The sequence below is a fragment of the Cucurbita moschata genome, unplaced genomic scaffold (genome assembly GCF_002738365.1).
Source record: "Cucurbita moschata cultivar Rifu unplaced genomic scaffold, Cmos_1.0 Cmo_Scf00068, whole genome shotgun sequence".
Taxonomy (NCBI): Eukaryota; Viridiplantae; Streptophyta; class Magnoliopsida; order Cucurbitales; family Cucurbitaceae; genus Cucurbita; species Cucurbita moschata.
The window spans coordinates 1,099,780-1,119,890 of record NW_019268584.1 but is presented as its reverse complement, the minus strand read 5'-3'; the positions used below and the strand labels follow the sequence as shown (position 1 = coordinate 1,119,890).

General features: G+C 35.1%; 1 non-coding gene across 1 annotated transcript; it reads right to left on the bottom strand.

Annotated features, from left to right (window-relative positions):
- Nucleotides 1–5,837: 5,837 nt before the first annotated feature.
- TRNAG-GCC lies at nt 5,838–5,908 on the bottom strand. Its single transcript has one exon. It is a non-coding gene; the product is annotated as a tRNA-Gly (tRNA).
- Between the last annotated feature and the right edge of the window lie 14,203 nt (nt 5,909–20,111).

The window sequence follows — 20,111 nt, the reverse complement described above, 5'->3', positions numbered from 1 at the left end:
GATGTTTATTCAGCAAAAATTGTTATTGAATAAAGTGAATTTTACAATTATTAATCTAAATCCAATAAACTAAGAACACTCTGACTATAGTATGATTATTTGAACTATATGTAAAGACATAAGAGTGGATCAAGTTCAAGTATATGGTCAAAATGATCTATAGTACAGAGATAAGGCTGAGTACCTTATCTTGGGGACACTATGGATGTCACCCACTTTTATATATGATATAAACAATGTGATCACTAAATTGTACATGTGGAGACATGTGAGTGAGGGCGTCCTATGCAATGAGTATTGCATAAGATCAAACCATGAAGAAAATCACTCTCACTTTATAATGTCGTTTACTATGAAACTGATTTTTCCATTAGATGATCTAGGTAACTCGATCTTAATGTTGAGCTAACCATGAACTCCTGTTTATTCAAAATTATCCTTAGATTTGCATGGGTGAGAGTGGCTCGAGTTTACCGACTCAATAAGCCTCCCATTTCAGGGGTAAGACTGGGTGAATAGCTAGGGACATAGACTCTGGGTCTTGAACAAGGGGCCCCACCCTCTCATTAGTTTGAGAGAATCAGTGGAACATAAGGAACAAGAAGTAACTTCAGGGGCAAAACAACTTGTGAAGGATATGCTATAGTGGAGTGTCCCAGTTAATCTATGAAATGTAGGTCCATTAGGTTAGGTCTTGAACAAGGGGCCCCACCCTCTCATTAGTTTGAGAGGATCAGTGGAACATAAGGAACAAGAAGTAAGTTTAGGGGTAAAACAACCTGTGAAGGATATGCTAAATAACATTTAAATATCTTAATCAATTATGTGTCAGAATTGATTGGCATTTGAATTAATATTAAATATTAATTAAATAGTTTAATTAATCATTTAATGTTACTTTAATTTGAAATTCATTATTCAAATTAATTGTTGAATTAAAATGAAGAAAGTCAAAATGTTGACTTCATTTAATGGAAAGGAAAAATCCATGTTAGTGGAATTCTGAGGTGTCAAAATTTGGTTTAACCAAACTTGCATGCTTGCCAAATAAACCCCACAAGTTTGAGTGGAATTTTTAGTGTCAAAATTTGGTTAACTCAAACATGCATGCTTGCCACATCATCCCAAACATTTGAGTGGAATTTTAAGTGTCAAAATTTGGTGATCTTAAATTTGCATGAACATGCAAACATGACTCTTTAAATAGAGTGATAATGGTACATGGAAGGTCTTCTTCTTCTTGGTGAAAAACCTTGAGAAAAAAACTCTCACAAACACTCTCTTCACATATACAAAATCTCTCCCAAGTTTAGTCACTCACCGGATTCCACAATCCCGTTTTAAGGCCAGAGAATAGTAGAGAAGACACTAGTGGTGGTTCGAACCGGTTCGTGAGGAAAAAGGAGTTTGAACTACAAAAGGTTAGTATCTAAACTAATTAAGTTTTAATACTTATGAACATGCTAGTTATTTACTATAATTGATGTTCTAAAAGTGCCTAAGATCCAAAGTGCTTCCACATGTGTTATATTAACACCATCAATTTCGTCATGCAGTTCTTCGGAATTCCATTAACACCATCAATTTCGTCATGCAGTTCTTCCGAATTCCATAAATTTGAGTTTCACCCCTCGATTTAAAAAGAAACGAAATGCTCGATAGTGCTACTCATGTCATTTATAAATTAGATGAAATCGTGATAGACCTAAGTGCCTAAGATCCAAATTGCTTCCGCATGTGTTATATTAACACCATTAATTTCGTCATGCAGTTCTTCCGAATTCCATTAACACCATCAATTTCGTCATGGAGTTCTTCCAAATTCCATAAATTTGAGTTTCACCCCTCGATTTAAAAAGAAACGAAATGCTCGATAGTGCTACTCGTGTCATTTATAAATTAGATGAACTCGTAATAGACCTAAGTGCCTAAGATCCAAATTGCTTCCGCATGTGTTATATTAACACCATCAATTTTGTCATGCAGTTCTTCGGAATTCCATAAATCTCGATTTAAAAAGAAACGAAATTCTCGATAGTGCTACTCATGTCATTTATAAATTAGATGAAATCGTGATATACCTAAGTTCTCACAATAAGCATTAATTCCTTAATTGCTAATCTTAAAAATGCACCAGTCAAGAATTGAACTCAGGTTAATATCGTGAAGGGTATTATTCTACCACTAGACCATTAGTGCTTCTAACATTAGACATATCCACAACGTACTTGTATTTTCGTCGTGCAGTTCTTCCGAATTCCATAAATTTGAGTTTCACCTCTCGATTTAAAAAGAAGAAAAAAAGAAAAGAAATGCTCGATAGTGCTACCCGTGTCATCTATTATAGATGGGAAGAAATCGTGAAGATGCACCAACCAAGAATCAAACTCAGGTTTGTACCATGGCAGGGTACTATTTTACCACTAGACCACTAATGCTTCTACCATTAGACATATCAATAACGTACTCGTATTTTTGTCATGCAGTTCTTCTGAATTTCATAAATTTTAGTTTCACCTCTCGATTTAAAAAAAAACGCTCGATAGTGCTACTCGTGTCATCTATCCTAAGTTCTCACAATAAGCACTAATTTTATAATTGCTAATCTTGAAGATGCACGAACCAAGAATTAAACTCAGGTTTGTATCGTGGCAGGGTACTATTCTACCACTAGACCACTAGTGCTTCTACCTTTATTCATATCCATAACATACTCGTATTTTTATCATGCAGTTCTTCTGAATTTTCATCTAAGATAGACCTAAGTTCTCACAATAAGCACTAATTTTATAATTGCTAATCTTGAAGATGCACGAGCCGAGAATTAAACTCAAGTTTGTATCATGGCAGGGTACTATTCTCTACCACTAGTCCACTAGTGCTTCTACCTTTATTCATATCCATAACATACTCGTATTCTCACAATAAGCACTAATTTTATAATTGCTAATCTTGAAGATGCACGAGCCGAGAATTAAACTCAGGTTTGTATCATGGCAGGGTACTATTCTCTACCACTAGTCCACTAGTGCTTCTACCTTTATTCATATCCATAACATACTCGTATTCTCACAATAAGCACTAATTTTATAATTGCTAATCTTGAAGATGCACGAGCCGAGAATTAAACTCAGGTTTGTATCATGGCAGGGTACTATTCTCTACCACTAGTCCACTAGTGCTTCTACCTTTATTCATATCCATAACATACTCGCAAGATGCACGAGCCGAGAATTAAACTCAGGTTTGTATCATGGCAGGGTACTATTCTCTACCACTAGTCCACTAGTGCTTCTACCTTTATTCATATCCATAACATACTCGTATTCTCACAATAAGCACTAATTTTATAATTGCTAATCTTGAAGATGCACGAGCCGAGAATTAAACTCAGGTTTGTATCATGGCAGGGTACTATTCTCTACCACTAGTCCACTAGTGCTTCTACCTTTATTCATATCCATAACATACTCGCAAGATGCACAGAATTAAACTCAGGTTTGTATCATGGCTCGTATTTTTATCATACAGTTCTTCCGAATTCCATAAATTTGAGTTTAACCTCTCGATTTAAAAAGAAACACTCGATAGTGCTACTCGGTGTCATCTATACATTAGATGAAATCGTGATAGACCTAAGTTCACACACAATAAGCACTAATTTCATAATTTCTAATCTTGAAGATGCACCAGTTGAAAATCGAACTCGGGTCTGTACCGTGACAAGATACTATTCTTCCACTAGACCAATAATGCGTTTACCTTTAGACATATCCATAATGTACTCGTATTTTCGTCATGCAGTTCTTCCGAATTCCATAAATTTGAGTTTCACCTCTCGATTTAAAAAGGAAAAAAAAACAAAGAAATGCTCGATAGTTCTACTCGTGTTATCTATAAATTAGATGATATACTATGGCAGCATGACAGGGTACAATTCTACCACTAGACCACTGGTGTATTTTGGTTATGCAATTCTTCCGAATTCCATATGAGTTTCACCTCTTGATTTAAAAAGAAACAAAATTCTCGGGATAGTGCAGACCCAAGTTCTCATACTAAGCACTAATTTCATCATTGTTAATCTTCAAGATGCACCAACCGAGAATCAAACTTAGGTTTATACCATGGCAAGGTACTATTCTACCACGAGACCACTGGTGCTTCTACCTTTAAACATATCCATAACTTTCTTGTATTTTTGTCATGCAGTTCTTCCGAAGTCCATAAATTTTAGTTTCACCTCTAGATTAAAAAAAAAAAAAAAAAGTAAAACTCGATAGTGCTACCTTGTGTCACCTATAGAATCCCATGTTCTCACGTGAAGCACTAATTTCAACATTGCTAATCTAGCAAGGTGCACCAGTCGAGAATCGAATTCAGGTCTGTACTGTGGCGGGGTACTATTTTACCACTAGACAACTTATGCTTCTACCTTTAGACATATCCATAACGTACTTGTATTTTTGTCATGCAATTCTTCCAAAGTTCATAAATTTGAGTTTCATCGTGTCATCTATTTATGAGATTTTGACATGATTTTGTAAGAAACCCAAGTTCTTACATGAAGCACTAAGTCTGTACCGTTGAAGGGTACTATTCAACCACTAGACCACTGATCCTTCTACCTTTAGACATATCCATAACGTACTCATAGTTCATCATGCAGTTCTTCCGAAGTCCATAAATTTGAGTTTCATCTCACCTTGGTTCTACCTTCACACATATCCATAACGTACAGTTGATTCTGTACCTTGGTTCGGCGAGAATCAAACTCAGGTCTGTATCTTGGTTCGGCGAGAATCAAACTCAGGTCTGTATCTTGGTTCGGCGAGAATCAAACTCAGGTCTGTACTGAAGCAGGGTACTATTCTACCACTAGACACTGGTGCTTCTACCTTTTGACATATCCCTAACGTACTTGTATTTTCGTCAAGCAGTTCTTCCGAATTCCATAAATTTGAGTTTCACCCCTCAATTTCAAAAGAAAAAAGAAAAGAAATGCTCGGATAGTGCCTCACAATAAGCACTAATTTCATGTTTGAAAATCTTCACGATGCACCAGCCGAGAATTGAACTCAGGTGGTCTGTACCATGGTAGAGTACTATTCTACCACTAGACCACTTGTGCTTTTACCTTTAGACATATCCATAACTATGTATTTTCGTCATGCAGTTCTTCCAAATTCCATAAAATTTGCTAATCTTCAAGATGCACCAGCCCGAGAATCGAACTCAGGTGGGTGCTTCTACCTTTAGACATATCCATAACTACGCGTATTTTCGTCATGCAGGTTCTTCCAAATTCCATAAAATTTTCTAATCTTCAAGATGCACCAGCCGAGAATCGAACTCAGGTCTGTATTGTGGCAGGGTACTATTCTACCAGAAGACCACTGATGCTTCTACCTTCAGACATATCCATAACGTTCTTGTATTTTTATCAAGCAGTTTTTCCGAATTCCATAAATTTGAGTTTCACCCCTCGATTTAAAAAGAAAAAAAAATGAAATGCTCGATAGTGCTACTCGTGTCATCTATAAATTAGATGATATTGTGATAGACCCCAGTTCACACAATAAGCATTAATTTCATCATTGCTAATCTTCAAGATGTGCGGTTTGTACCATGGCAGGGAACTAGACATATCCATAAGGTACTTGTATTTTTGACATGCAGTTCTTCCGAATTCCATAAATTTGAGTTTCACTTGTCGATTTAAAAAGAAAAGCTCAATAGTGTTACTCATGTCATCAATAATATTATTAGATGATATCGTGAGAATCACATGTTCTCACGTGAAGCATTAATTTAGACATTGCTAATCTAGCACAAGATGCACCAGCCGAGAATCAAACTCGGGTCTATACCATGGCAAGGTACTATTCTACCACTAGACCACTGGTGCTTCTACCTTTAGACATATCCATAACGTACTCGTATTTTCATCATGCAGTTCTTTCGAATTCCATAAATTTGAGTTTCTCCTCTCGATTTAAAAAGAAAAGCTCAATAGTGCTACTCGTGTCATCTATAAATTAGATGAAATCGTGATAGACCCATGTTCTCACAATAAGCACTAATTTCATCATTGTTAATCTTTAAGATGCACTAGCCGAGAATCGCGCTCTGGTCTGTATCATGGCAGGGTACTATTCTACCACTAAAGCACTGGTGCTTCTACCTTTAGACATATCCATAACGTACTTGTATTTTCATCATGCAATTCTTTCGAATTCCATAAATTTGAGTTTCACCTCTAGATTTAAAAAGAAAAAAAGAAAAGAAATGCTCGATTGTGCTACTCGTGTCATCTATAAATTAGATGATATCGTGATAGACCCAAATTCTCACAATAAGCACTAATTTCATCATTGCTAATCTTCAAGATGTACCAACCGAGAAACGAACTTTGGTCTATACCGTGACTGGGTACTATTCTACCACTAGATCACTGGTGCTTCTACCTTTAGGCATATCCATAACGAAATCGTATTTTCGTCATGTAGTTCTTTCAAAGTCTTTAAATTTGAGTTTCACCTCTTGATTTAAAACAAAAAACAAAAAAAGAGATCGATAGTTCTACTCGTGTTATCTATAAATTAGATGATATTTAGTAAAACCCAAGTTCTCACATTAAGTACTAATTTCATCATTTCTAATCTTTAAATGCACCAGCCGAAAATTGACCTTGGGTTTATAACTATGCGTGTTCTTTCAGTACTACGATCATGCCACTCAAGTAGAGAACACTAACTATGCAACGAAGTTGAAGGATGCTTTAGAGAATTCCACACGAGGAGCCCCAAAATAGGAATAGCTCAAGCTTAGAATGTAGAAACAGAATCACAACAAGAACTTAACCCAAGTTAACCTAGGCCTTCACGATTGTCCACCTTCAAGTTCATTAGAATCTCAACAATCTTTCATGAAGTTAACCGTTGAAACACAGGCTAGCCATAGTAGAGGCTCTTATGGCACCTCAAGGAGTGCAAGCACCTATAAGTTTCAACTATATTAAGAACATTAGAAAGATTGACCCACCGAAGGCATGGTTGATTCGCTTCCTATATTTAATGAAGGCATGGTTGATTCAACAAAAGCGAAGGCATAACTTGATGTTATAGAGATTGTCTTCCTATATATGAACTGCCCTGAAGAGTTCAAGGTCCATTGTGCCACATGCACGCTTAAAGAAAAGGCTGATATGCACGCTTAAAGAAAAGGCTCATTTTAGGTGGAAGTCAGCTTCCAAGACTGTAAATGCTAAATATGGAATCATCCCTTGGAGTTGTTTTAAGGAGGCATTGTGAAAGTACTATCTTAAGTTGCCATGTAAAAAAAAAAAAAAAATCAAGAAGCCTTCTTAAGCCCTAAACAACGAGAGACTATAGAAGAATATGATTTGAAGTTCACTAAGTTATCTAAGTTTTCCCTGGAGTTAGTAGACACAGAGAAGAAAAAGGACTCTCCATTTCATGATGGGCCGAAGAGAGAATATAAAAGGATTAGTAGCGAGTCATGTCTCAAGCGACTATGCAATTGCACTCAAGGCAACCACTCTGGTAACATGCACAACCAAAAGAACAAGAAAGTGTAGCAAGTAAGACACAAAAGAGAACTTGACAAGGACGCTCCAAAGACCCACCAAAGGCCCCGTAAGCGAAGCAACAAACGCCGAGCACAGGAGAAATGTAATAGCCCAAATAAATAAATAAACAAGTAAAAATTATTATTTGGTTTAAAAAAATATAATAATAAATTAATAAATAAATAAATAATAAAAAAAAATTCTTCCCACCCCTCCCCTAACTGTCTATCCATTTCCCCCAATAATCTCCCTCCAACCCACCTCACAATTCCTCCAAAATGAAGCAGAAAAAAAAAAAAAAAAAAAGTCATATTTGAGAAAACAAAAATGTCTATGATCAGATTTACAAGCTGCAGATCTACCTTGGAAAGAGATCCCGTCTATAAGTTATATTTCGACCTCTTTTTCCGAAATCAATTTAGATCTTTTTCCCTTATCCAATTATTTAGATTTTTTTATTTATTTCAAATCACTCTAGAATCAATAAAATTTTAGTTAGGAGTTTTAATAAATCACAATGAAACATCCATAGTCAAATAATGATTAAAAAATTGGTCTGAAATATATTAAAAAGGAAAATAAAATAAAATAAGGAAATACGGGCCAAGAATACTCGTTAATTAAACTCTCAACCAATTAAAATAAAATAAGGAAATACAAAGATTACTGGGAAGTGAGAAAAAATAAAAAATACAGAGAGTGAGAAAAAATAAAAAATACAGAGAGGAAGAAAGGTAAAATTTTGGAAAGTAAAAATAACACATGGCTTGAGTATTTAAAAAAATATTAAGTGACCCCACTACTAGAGTCAGAAAATGCAAATACATGCAATCGTGTTTGGGACCTATCATTAAACATCATTTCATGGTCTTGGTCTCAATTTCTAGTCCGTGTATAATTAGATGTGTAACTCCTCTAGACATGGCCCAAGTACGCGCACATGGACCATAGGCGGGCTCATATACGTACCCCAAGGACTTGACCTTCAACAAGCGTACACCCTCGTTGCTGGTATACCATAGAGAGAAGGAAGCGCGCATAATACTGTGGTGTATATAATACTGTATCATAACATCATGACAAACATAAATGTTGTAAGGTACAATCATGGAATGTTTCTATGATGCAATACATATCTTTGTTTCTTTCATACATAACATAATTATTACATGTCATTACATAAGGTAAAAGTACACTAAGGAACCATACTTTCATAATATGTCACATTCATCACTAATATAACGAGTAAACATGATATTTCTTAACATGATATTTCTCATATCATCACATCATAACATAATAAGCACACACAACAAACACAAGGTATGACACGTGCAAGGGTCACAGGATATGCGTCGTCCATACTTCAAACAATTCATCCAATCAAAAAAGTAATGAAGTCATTTACTTGATTGACCACCATTAATGTTCGTTAGATCTTTTGATGATAGCCTAATATTGATTCTTGAATATTTAAGTAATATTCTAAGCTCACATGTGGAATGCGGAAGGTAACTCCTAAAATATCATTATTTATGTAATAAATTTTAAAAGAATGAATCAATTCACGTAAAGGTAAGGTGTCCATGCAGGGGCATGTTCCATTTACATGCTACATCTATTCCACAAGATCTCAATTTATCCTCAATGACTTAATCAAGCCCTTTTTTAAAATTTTTATTATTATTATCATTATTTTCATAAATTTGAGAATGAAATATTGTGCTAAAATTTGATTGGATACTCGATGTTCGTATAAAATTCTCTAGAAGATGAGCATAAAACAGGAATCTTGTTGGGATTTATGCCTAAAGTCTCGTAATTAATTATTTAGTTTTTAACAATAATTTATATTTTTTTATTTGTAATTTAATTGTTATCCATGGTATGAAAATTCAAGGTTATTAATGTAATCTTGAGTAGTATGTGGTTGACATACAAGAGGATCGTGTTCAAGTAATAACCTAAAGAGTTTGTAGTATATGGATAAGGTTGGGTGCCTTATCCTGGTAACACTATTGATACGGCCCACTTTGTAATCGTTAAAAATGATTTGATCCAAATCGTTCATGTGGAGACATGTAAGCCGGGGTATCCTATACAATGAGTTTGTATAAGGCTGGACCAAGAAATATTTAATCTCTCTTTGTAAATCCGTTAATTGAGAATATTAATATTTCACATGATGATCATATGCGACTCGATCTTAATCCTGAATGAGTTATGAACTCTTGCCTGTGAGGGCTTGTCTTTTAATTTACATGGGTGAGGATGACTCTCTTAGCCGATTTAATATGCCTAGCATTTTGGGGACTTCGCCCAATAGGGAGTTGGGAACATAATATCATGAGATGGAATTCACTCCTTTCCATATCAGAAAAGTAGATGAGTTGTTCTCTTAAGTACTGATTTCGGGACTTGAACAATGGGGCCCCACCCTCTCATTGGCCCGAGAGAGACTTGGTTTATGATTGGATCTTAGACAAATTGTTCATTAGAGAATCAGTGGTACTTGCGGTGAAAGATGTAATTACAGGGGTAAAACGGACTTTTAACCCAGCTGTAATGATGAACAACTCGTGAAGGATCGACTTGCTTGTAATGATTATATCGATGGACATAACTTGTCCTCCAGTGCATAAGAGTGGAACTCTAGGTCTATAGTGGAGTAAACTATAGTTAATTAATGGAAATTGATTAATTAAAAAGTTTAATTAATTAATTTTGTATCACTAGAGCTTATAATCGGTAGGTCCATAAGGTCCCCTTTCTAGATCATAGTAACGCTAAAAGGTTCAATTTATTTGAAAGAAAATTTGAAGTGTTCAAATTGATATTTATTATATTAGATATATTAAATATAAAGGAGAAAATAAATTTAATTTTAAATATTCCATTAATATTTAATAAATAGAAAATACATTTAATTTGAAGTGTTGAAAATAATATGTAATATATTAGATAGGTTCGAAGGGTTTAAATTAATATTTAATATATTAGATATATTAAAAAAGAAAAATATATTTATTGTATTTGATACAATTAAATATTAAATGAATTAATGTATTTGATACATTAAACCCAAAAAAAAATTGAAATTTGAATTAGATTCAAATTAATTAAATATATATTAGGATATCTTATAATATCTAAATATGATTTATATGAGTTATAATATCCTAATATATTAAATATGTAAATATATTATTTAGCAATGATTCTCCGAGAGTCCCTATAAATAGGACCCTCGTGTTGAGCCAACATACAACAATCTTTCCCACTTTCTCTAGAGAATGAAATTACATCACCAGAGAATTCTCGAAACTCTTCTTCTCCGATCCCTTTGGGATTTTCTTTCAATAGGCTCTCACAAGCCTTGACCTTGTGTTCGAGTCATAGTAAGGAAGATCTTGTGGAATGCTGAAAAACTTCTACATGGTTGGAATACTCCGAGGAGTCTTGAAAGCGAGGGTTTCTACAAAGGTAGAGTTCTTACTCTTCTATTTATTGCTTTGTTTTAATTCTTAATAAAAATCAAAACGGTTCCCAATGCTTCCGCTACGTGGATGAAGAGTTCATTCCCTTCACATCTCTATAGACACGACATACAATGCTACTTATTTATCTCTTCTATGTACAATTATGCTCACTTATCTACGGACATATTGATTTTATTAGTATGAAATGTTGTCCATTTACAGGCCAGGGTCATAAAGGACTATATGAGATCCTCGTAATGCCATGCTCCATTATCTATTCCACCTAGTTAGGCTCTTTCACCATTATTCTAGCCTAGCTCACCATATGTATGCGATGCCCCTTATCCCTTATTTAATCATTCTATCTTTGATGACCTAAAGTATTGAGTAATCATTTTCTTGTTTTGGAAACCATGAGGTGATTATCATAGTCAATATACAAAAGTATACCTAGTCCAATACAATAAGTGGTACATAATTGTATCCACAAAGAGTCAACAATGATTTTTATTCTATACGATGCTTAAATTCTAGTTAGAGATTGAAAGCAAGTATGACAATGGTTGTTTTGTAGTAACAAGTGAAAATGAGAAGAGTAATGTCAACATACAATGAAGGTTTGGGTTAGGAATTCGTCACATAGTTTTGAACTATATTACTCGTGAAATTCTCGATATTTACACGGGTTCCTTCTAAAATCCATTAGATAGTAATTTAATTTTTACAAAATTGCATATGATTAGTACGTTAAGCACTTCTGTAGACTCCAAGCAAACATGAAATTAGAATTAATGTGTTTAAGAATGGTCTAAGCAATCTGTTTGTAGGCCCTCATTGAATCTTATCTTATATTCAATGTTTTCAAATCTATATGTTTTTGTATGGGCCGTAGAGTAAGCCAATTTCGTATCCTTCAACACTACAATCGAGTAAAAGGGATAAACTAAAGAGCCTCTCACGTGTAGAAAGGTTTTTAATGTTTTCTCGGACAACCACCACTAGTATTGGAATTTTTTTATGGCTAATTTCTTGAGAAAATAAGAGAATTTTTTAAAGCAATATTAAAGAACAAAAAAAATAGTTGTTGTTGATGGAGGTTCAATACGAAGACAGATGTTGTTGTCAGTTGAGGTTGAACGAACACCAAGAAGTGCACTTGCGTGCAACTATTCTTTCTTAGTATCGATCATGAACAAACTTGTAATGACCCGACTTTCTAAAAGTGGAAAATTGAGATAGTCATTGAGACTTAAAATGTGAAAAAAGATATTTTAAAAATTGTTCCATCAACCTACTTTAACAACTCTATGAATTTCACTAGTTTAGGATCAAACACAAGTATTTTCTAAATGTTTAAAATTTTGATGTTCAATTTGTAAATGTTTAAATATCAAATCTCGAGAACTAAAAATTTAATTTTCTTTTTAAATTTTATTTCAGGTAACTTTTCGAAATTTATGTATTATTAAAAAAATGTTGTGATGGAAGATGGTTTTGTTTACGATGTTTATCTTAGAAATTAATGTTGTTGTCAATTATTGGTTGGGAAATAAAATCCAAAGTGACAATGCATGTCTTCATGTTGGTTGTTTCTGATTAATCAAAGGGGATTATCATGTTTGCCATGATCCAATGCTTAAATATTATTAACCTTATTGTTTATTATTATAACATCATTAACATAGCAAACATATCACATCAGTTGCTTCACTGAAGCCATTGTTGGGATGGAGAAAACTCCATTAATCTCACCAGCCCATTAATTAATGGTACTTCCTCTCATTAACACCTATCTTTCTCTCTTTACTCTCTCTATCTGATCCGAGGAAGTGTTCGCTGATGGTGTTAATATAACACATGTGGAAGCAATTTGGATCTTAGGCACTTTTAGAACATCAATTATAGTAAATAACTAGCATATTCATAAGTATTAAAACTTAATGAGTTTGAATACAAACCTTTTGTAGTTCAAATTCTTTTTTCCTCACGAACGGGTTTCGAACCACCACTAGTGTCTTCCCCACTATCCTCCAACCTTAGAACAAGATTGTGGAATCCGGTGAGTGACTAAACTTGGGAGGGATTTTGTATATATGAAGAGAGTGTTGTGAGAGGTTTTTCTCAAAGTTTTTCACCAAGGAAGACCTTCCATGTACCATGATCACTCTATTTATAGAGTTATGTTTGCATGTTCATGCAAATTTGAGATCACGACACTCAAAATTCCACTCAAATGTTTGGGATTATGTGTCAAGATCAAGTTTGAGTTCACCAAATTTTGACACTCAAAATTCCACTAAAATTTGTGGGGTTTATTTGGCAAGCATGCAAGTTTGGTTAAACCAAATTTTGACACCTCAAAATTCCACTAACATGCATTTTTACATCAAATGAAGTTAACATTTTGACTTTCTTCATTTTAATTCAACAATTAGTTTGAATAATGAATTTCAAATTAGAGTAAAATTAAATGATTAATTAAACTATTTAATTAATATTTAATATTAATTCAAATGCCAATCTCAATCAATTCGGACACATATTTGATTAAGATATTTAAATCTTATTTAAATATCTTAGATTCTCTCTTTTTGTTTAATGTGTAAATAAAACAAAAATGCGGTTAAATATATCGTATATATGTAGCGCATATTCCCTAATTTGAATTCGAACACTTTGAACTCACTCGTCACACTTGTTCTATGGTTTAGTCTGATATGAGCTAGCAGAGGGACCTAATGGACCTATAGATCATGGGCTCCAACGATCCAAGATTAACCGATTAAACTCATTAACCTTGTTAACCAAGATTTGTTAACTACTAGGACACTCCAGTATAGCCTACTAGTTGCACTCCCCTCACTATAGATATATTTCTATCCATTTGATATAACCATGATTAGTAAGTCGATCCTTCATAGGTTGTTCGTAACTAGAGCTGGGTCAATTTACCGTTTTACCCCTGAAGTTTCTTCTTGTTTCTTATGTCTCACTGATCCTCTAATGAACAATTGGTTTATGGTCCAACTAGTAAACCAAATCTCTCTCAGGGCAATGAGAGGGTGGGGCCCTTGTTCAAGACCTGGAGTCAGTGCTTAAGGGAACTACCTCTCTTCTATCCCTAAAATTGGGTAAGAGTGAATTCCATCTTGCACCCCACGTCCCCAGTCATTCACCCAGTCTTACCCTCAAAATGGGAGGCCTATTGAGTCGCGAACTCGAGCCACTCTCACCCATGCAAATCTAAGGATAATTTCGAATAAAAAGTTGTTCATGGTTAGCTCAGGATTAAAATCGAGTTACCTAGGTCATCGAATGAAAAGAAAATCAGTCTCAATAGTAAACGACATTATAAAGTGAGAGTGATTTTCTTCATGGCCCGATCTTATGCAATACTCATTGCATAGGACACCCCTACTCACATGTCTCCACATGTACAATTTAGTGATCACATCCTTTATGTCATATACAAAAGTGGGCCGCATCCATAGTGTCCCCAGGATAAGGATAAGGTACTCAGCCTTATCCCTATACTATAGATTATTTTGACTATATACTTGAACTTGATCCACTCTTATGTCTCTGCATATAGTTCAAGCAATCATACTATAGTTAGAGTGTTCTTAGTTTATTGAATTTAGATTAATAATCGTAAAGTTCACTTTATTCAATAACAATCTTTACCGAATAAACAATAATAGTAACTTTATTGAAAATAGAATATGTTTTTGTTTACAAACTATGAGTTTTAGGACATAAAACCCAACAATTTGCTTCCTCCTCTACCGCATGTGAGGATTCTCTGTGGCTCCATTCGGTAAAAATCTCTTCCGAAAAACTTTGAAAATGCTCAATTTCTGGACTTGGTTCTTAAGACATTATCTATTCCCTCATCCCTTTTTTTGACATAAAACCAATACGCTTGCAGCTGCCTTCACTATTTTCCCACTAGCTGAATAGGGCCTCTTGTTGTTTCAGTAGTTGATCTATATCTTCTATCGCACTATTGTTCCTTCTATTACCACAACTCAGGTTTTCCTTATGGGTTTCTATGTAATCCATCAGATTTCTTCTCTCGAGTGTTTCTTCTTCCTCATCAAAAGATAGTGTTGCTTCTAGGCACAACATGGTTATCAGCGGTGGATAAAACAACTTTTCCACCCTCTTACTTGCACATTTGACAATCTCATCCGCTACAATCTTGTCCACATCAATACTTAAATTAGTCATGATTGCATACATTAGCAAAACTCTATCAGTAGACAATGTAGTATCATGTGGGGTGAGCAGTAGGTTGGTCTTTACGAAGGCAACTCAAACTTTTGTTTCCATGTTGAGGTCTGCTGCTACTATAGTTCTTGGTCCTCCTCTCCAGATCTGCCACTATTTTCCTCCAATGGCTATCATCTCCACGGCTATTTCAAGCTGCTCATTCGATAGAGCTAGTACCATTTTGTTGAAGGTGGTGTGCTCAAAAGATTGTAGGTGAAACATTTGGTTGATAGCTTTAGGACTTCAATCAACCATTTTCCTCTCATGTTGTTGTGTACCCTTCTACTTGATGAATATGTGTGTAAAACTCTTTCACTATAGGCACTATAGCTTGCTCTCTGTGGTGACAGAACATCTCCCATCCAAAGTCGGTGATGGCATTTAGAAAAGATTCAAGAAATGTAGGATATATTACGGGGAACCTTCTTTCCAACAACATTTATTTTGAACTGAGGAGCTCGTACTTGTTGTATGCCTTCTCGGTTGCAAATCTTTCTATTTGTGTTGTATGGTTTCCCTTCCCTTTTTCTTTTCAATCCGGGGCTAGTGAGGAAGGAGTCTTGGTTTATCTCTTCTAACTCATCTTGTTGCATTTATCTCATTCCTCGCACCACCTTTTGTTTGAATGAGCTAGATGCTCGTACTCTTGCTAGTGTTTCTATATCTTCCCATTGTGTCGACGTTGCACCTTCAAGCTCCCCTTGCACCACTTGCTTCCCTCTAGTTCTCGGTGCCATGATTGTAGTTTGCAAAGTGAATGTTTTCTAGTCTGATTGCTTCTTGAGTTTGAAGGTGATTTGGAAGAGTTGTGTGATTTTTTTGGTTGAAGAAGCTACTATATAATTGACTCTATACCTTTCTTGTGAAACTCTTGGTTTGGTCTCTCAAGAGATGCTTCAGTAGTGAGCAGACTGCCCTCGTAGATGCCTATACTGTCTCTATTGCTGCCAAACTACCCGGTTGTAGACTGTACTGCCCAGCTGCTGACTACACTGTCGAGTTGCTGACTCTACTGTCTTTTCTTGCACAGACTACTGCTGTAATGTGTGCAAGTCTGTCCACTTGCTGCGGTAGAGTGTACAATAGCTCTTCTTGCACCACCCTTGCTGTCTACTCATTTCTAGCTTACCCATTTTTTTATGCAAACTGCACAATAATTTTTTTTTTTTTTATCTCTTTTTCCATGGAGATTTCTTTTCTTGGGGTGGCGAATCTTTTAGGATTGATTTGGATCTTTTTCTTAAAAAAGAATTCTTGGTGTTGGTGCTTTGGCGTATAGTTGCATGAGAAGGAGTTCAACATTTAAATAAAATACAACCACATGCAAATAAGGATGTACAAGATAGCTATGTGTCAACGTGCACTATAAAAGAATAAAATTAGTCTCCTTAATATGCTAAAATTTTCTTTCCTAACCACATCTAAATCATCTACAAAAGTTAGTCTCCTTAATAAAATTAGTCTTCTTAATATGCTAAAATTAGTCTCCTTAATTCATCTACAAAAGTTGCTAACTTACTTGGGGCATGTGAGTCATTCACCACAAAAGGAAAAAAAAAACTATTATTTTAAGTAAAGATAACTATTTAAAAACAACTATGTAAATACATAAATAACATGAGAAGAAAAACTAACTTGCTTCTCCCAAGCTTGTTACCTGTTTACCGTTCTTTGTCAGCTCCCTTTGTCATAAAATGTTTTTTCAGCTCAAAAGAGGCAATGCCTAATTTTACTTCTCCACCAAAGTATGGCTTGAGTCTCTGTCCATTCACAGTGAAGGGTTTCCTTTCATCTCCATGTTTTGTCGTTATTGCGGGAGTGACTTCTTCAGCTATAAACAGACCAAACCATCTTGATTTTAATTTTTGAGGGAATAATTTCATCCTTGAGTTGAATAGCAACACCCTTTGTCCCTTGTAGAACTCCTTGGGCCTAATTTTGTTGTCATGCAAATTTTTTGTTTTTTGTTTTATAGCTTAGCATTTTTGTAGGCTAGTGCCTAAATTCATCTAACACATTTAGTTGCAGTGTCTCAAGTCTTGATATGCAACATAGTCAAAATTTAACTTCTTTAATGCCCAAAATGCTTTATGCTCCAATTCTCGGGGTAGATGGCATGTCTTTCCAAAAACTAGTTTGTAAGGGGACATTCCTAAAGGAGTTTGAAGGCTGTCCAGTATGCCCATAATGCATCATCAAGCTTCACAGACAAATCTCTCCGGTTGGGTTGTACAACTTTTTCAAAATATTTTTAATTTCTCTTTTGGAGACCTTTGCTTGTCCATTGGTTTATGGATGATAAGGTGTTGTCACTCAATATTTTACATTGTATCTCTCTAAAAGGCTATTCATCAATTTCTTCACAAAGTGTGTTTCCTCATCGCTGATTAATGCCCTTGATACACCAAACCGGTGAATATGTTCCTTTTTAGAAACTTGAGTACGGTCTTCCCATCGTTGGATGGACAAGCTATTACTTCCACCCACTTGGATACATAGTCTACAACCACTAGAATTTAAATTCTCATGAGACCACGGAAATGGTCCCATAAAGTCAATGCTCCATACATCAAAAAGTTCCACTTCTAAAATAAAATTCAGGGGTAGCTCATTTTTCTTACTAATATTTCTTGTTCTTTGATTGTCACAACCCGTGCAAAATTCTTTAGAATTTTGAAAAACTTTTGCCAAAAGAAACCCAATTGAAATACCTTAGATGCTGTCCTTTGCCCTTGAAAATGGCCTCCATATGGGGATGCATGGCATTGTTCAAGAATTGTTGATATTTAACTATATGGAATGCATCTTCTATCTATGTCGTCTCCACATTGCTTAAAAAGAAAAGGTTCATCCTAAATGTAACTTTTGGATTTGTGGAAGAACATCTTTCTTTACTTGCTCTTCGGGTATGATGCCACAGGCTAAAAAATTTGCTATATCTGCATAGCATGGACTTGCTACCTCTCTGCTACTGCTACTGCTATTTATGCTGAGCACTGTTCATCATGAAATGTATCATCAATTTCTTTGTCCTTGCCTTTTTCCTTCATGTTCTCCATTCTAGATAGGTGATCTGCTACATGATTATTAGCTCCCTTAGTCCAAGATTTCTATCTCGAATTCTTGTAACAGTAGAATCCATCTAATTAATCTTGGCTTTTCATTTGGTTTCATCATTAGGTGCTTGATTGTTGCGTAGTCAGTGTGCACCTTCACCTTTCCTCCAAATAAATAAGCTCTAAATTTTTCAACTGCAAATACTACAACAAGTAGTTTTTTTTTTTCCAGTGGTTGCATAATTCAGTTGAGCCTCATTCAACTTTTTGCTTGCATAATAGATAGGATGAAGTACGTTTCTTTTTTTCTTTCATACCATTGCTCCCACAACATGGTCACTAGCATCACACATCAACTCAAATGGTGAATCCCAATCGAGTGTTGACATTGTAGGAGCTATGGTCAACGCTGTCTTCAATGCTTAGAAAGCTGTCATGCATTGTTCATCAAAAAATAATTTTCTATTTACCTCCAACAAGCTACACAATGGTTTTGCAATCTTGGAAAGTCTTTAATAAACCTCTGATAAAACCCTGCATGACCCAAAAATAATCTTATACCTTTCACTAAAGTAGGGTGGATTCAATTTTTCAATAGCTTCTATCTTGGATCTATCAACTTCTATTATTTTTCTTGAGATTTTGTGGCCTAACACTATTCTCTCATTGATCATGAAATGACATTTTTCCCAATTCAATACAAGATTATTTTCTTCACATCTTTGTAGAACGTTTCATAGATTGCACAAACAAGTTTCAAAAGATTCTCCATAAACCGAAAAGTCATCCATGAATATCTCCATGAACGTTTCTACCATATCTGTAAAAATGGTCGTCATGCATCATCGAAATGTTGCTAGAGCATTACATGGTAAAGGACATTTGTCTAAAGGCAAAAATTCCATATGGACATGTAAATGTAGTCTTCTTTTGATCTTCTCGAGTGATTGTAATTTGATTGTATCCCACATAACTATCCAAGAAGCAATAATGTGACTTTCCAGCAAGTCTATCAAGCATTTGATCAATGAACGGTAAGGAAAAATGAGCCTTACGTGTCGCTTTGTTTAGTCTCTATAAGCCATACAAACTCTCCACCCATTCACTATTCTAGTGGGGATCAACTAGTTGTTCTCTTTTGTCGTTATTGTTATCCCTCCTTTCTTGAGAACACATTGAATAAGGTTGACCCAGCTGCCGTTTGCAATTGGATATTTTATTCGAGCATCTAGCCATTTGATAATCTTCTTTCTAACAACTTCCTTCATCATGACATTAAATCGTCTTTGTTGCTGAATGGATTTAAATTTTCTTTCCTCCAATTGTATATTGTGCATGCATAGTGAAGGACTAATTCTTTTTATATCTGCCAATTTTCAACCTATTGCCCCCTTGTGCTTTTTCAATGTTTCTAGGAGCATATCCTCTTGAGCCGAAGATAATGTTGTTAAGATGATGATGGGTAGTGTCTCCTTGTCACCTAAATATGCATATTTAAGGTTAGGAGGTAGTAGTTTCAAGTCCGGTTGCAGTGCTTCCTAAATAGATGGCTTCATCAGTGAACTTTTTCTTCCCTCAAATTCTAGTGATTTAAAAGTTCGGCTGAATTCACCTAAAACTGTTAACTGTTCTGTTTTGTCATTCCAACTGATGTTTTCTTCCTACTCACCTTCCCAACTATCTCATTCCTTCGCTACTGGTTGTTCTACCAAT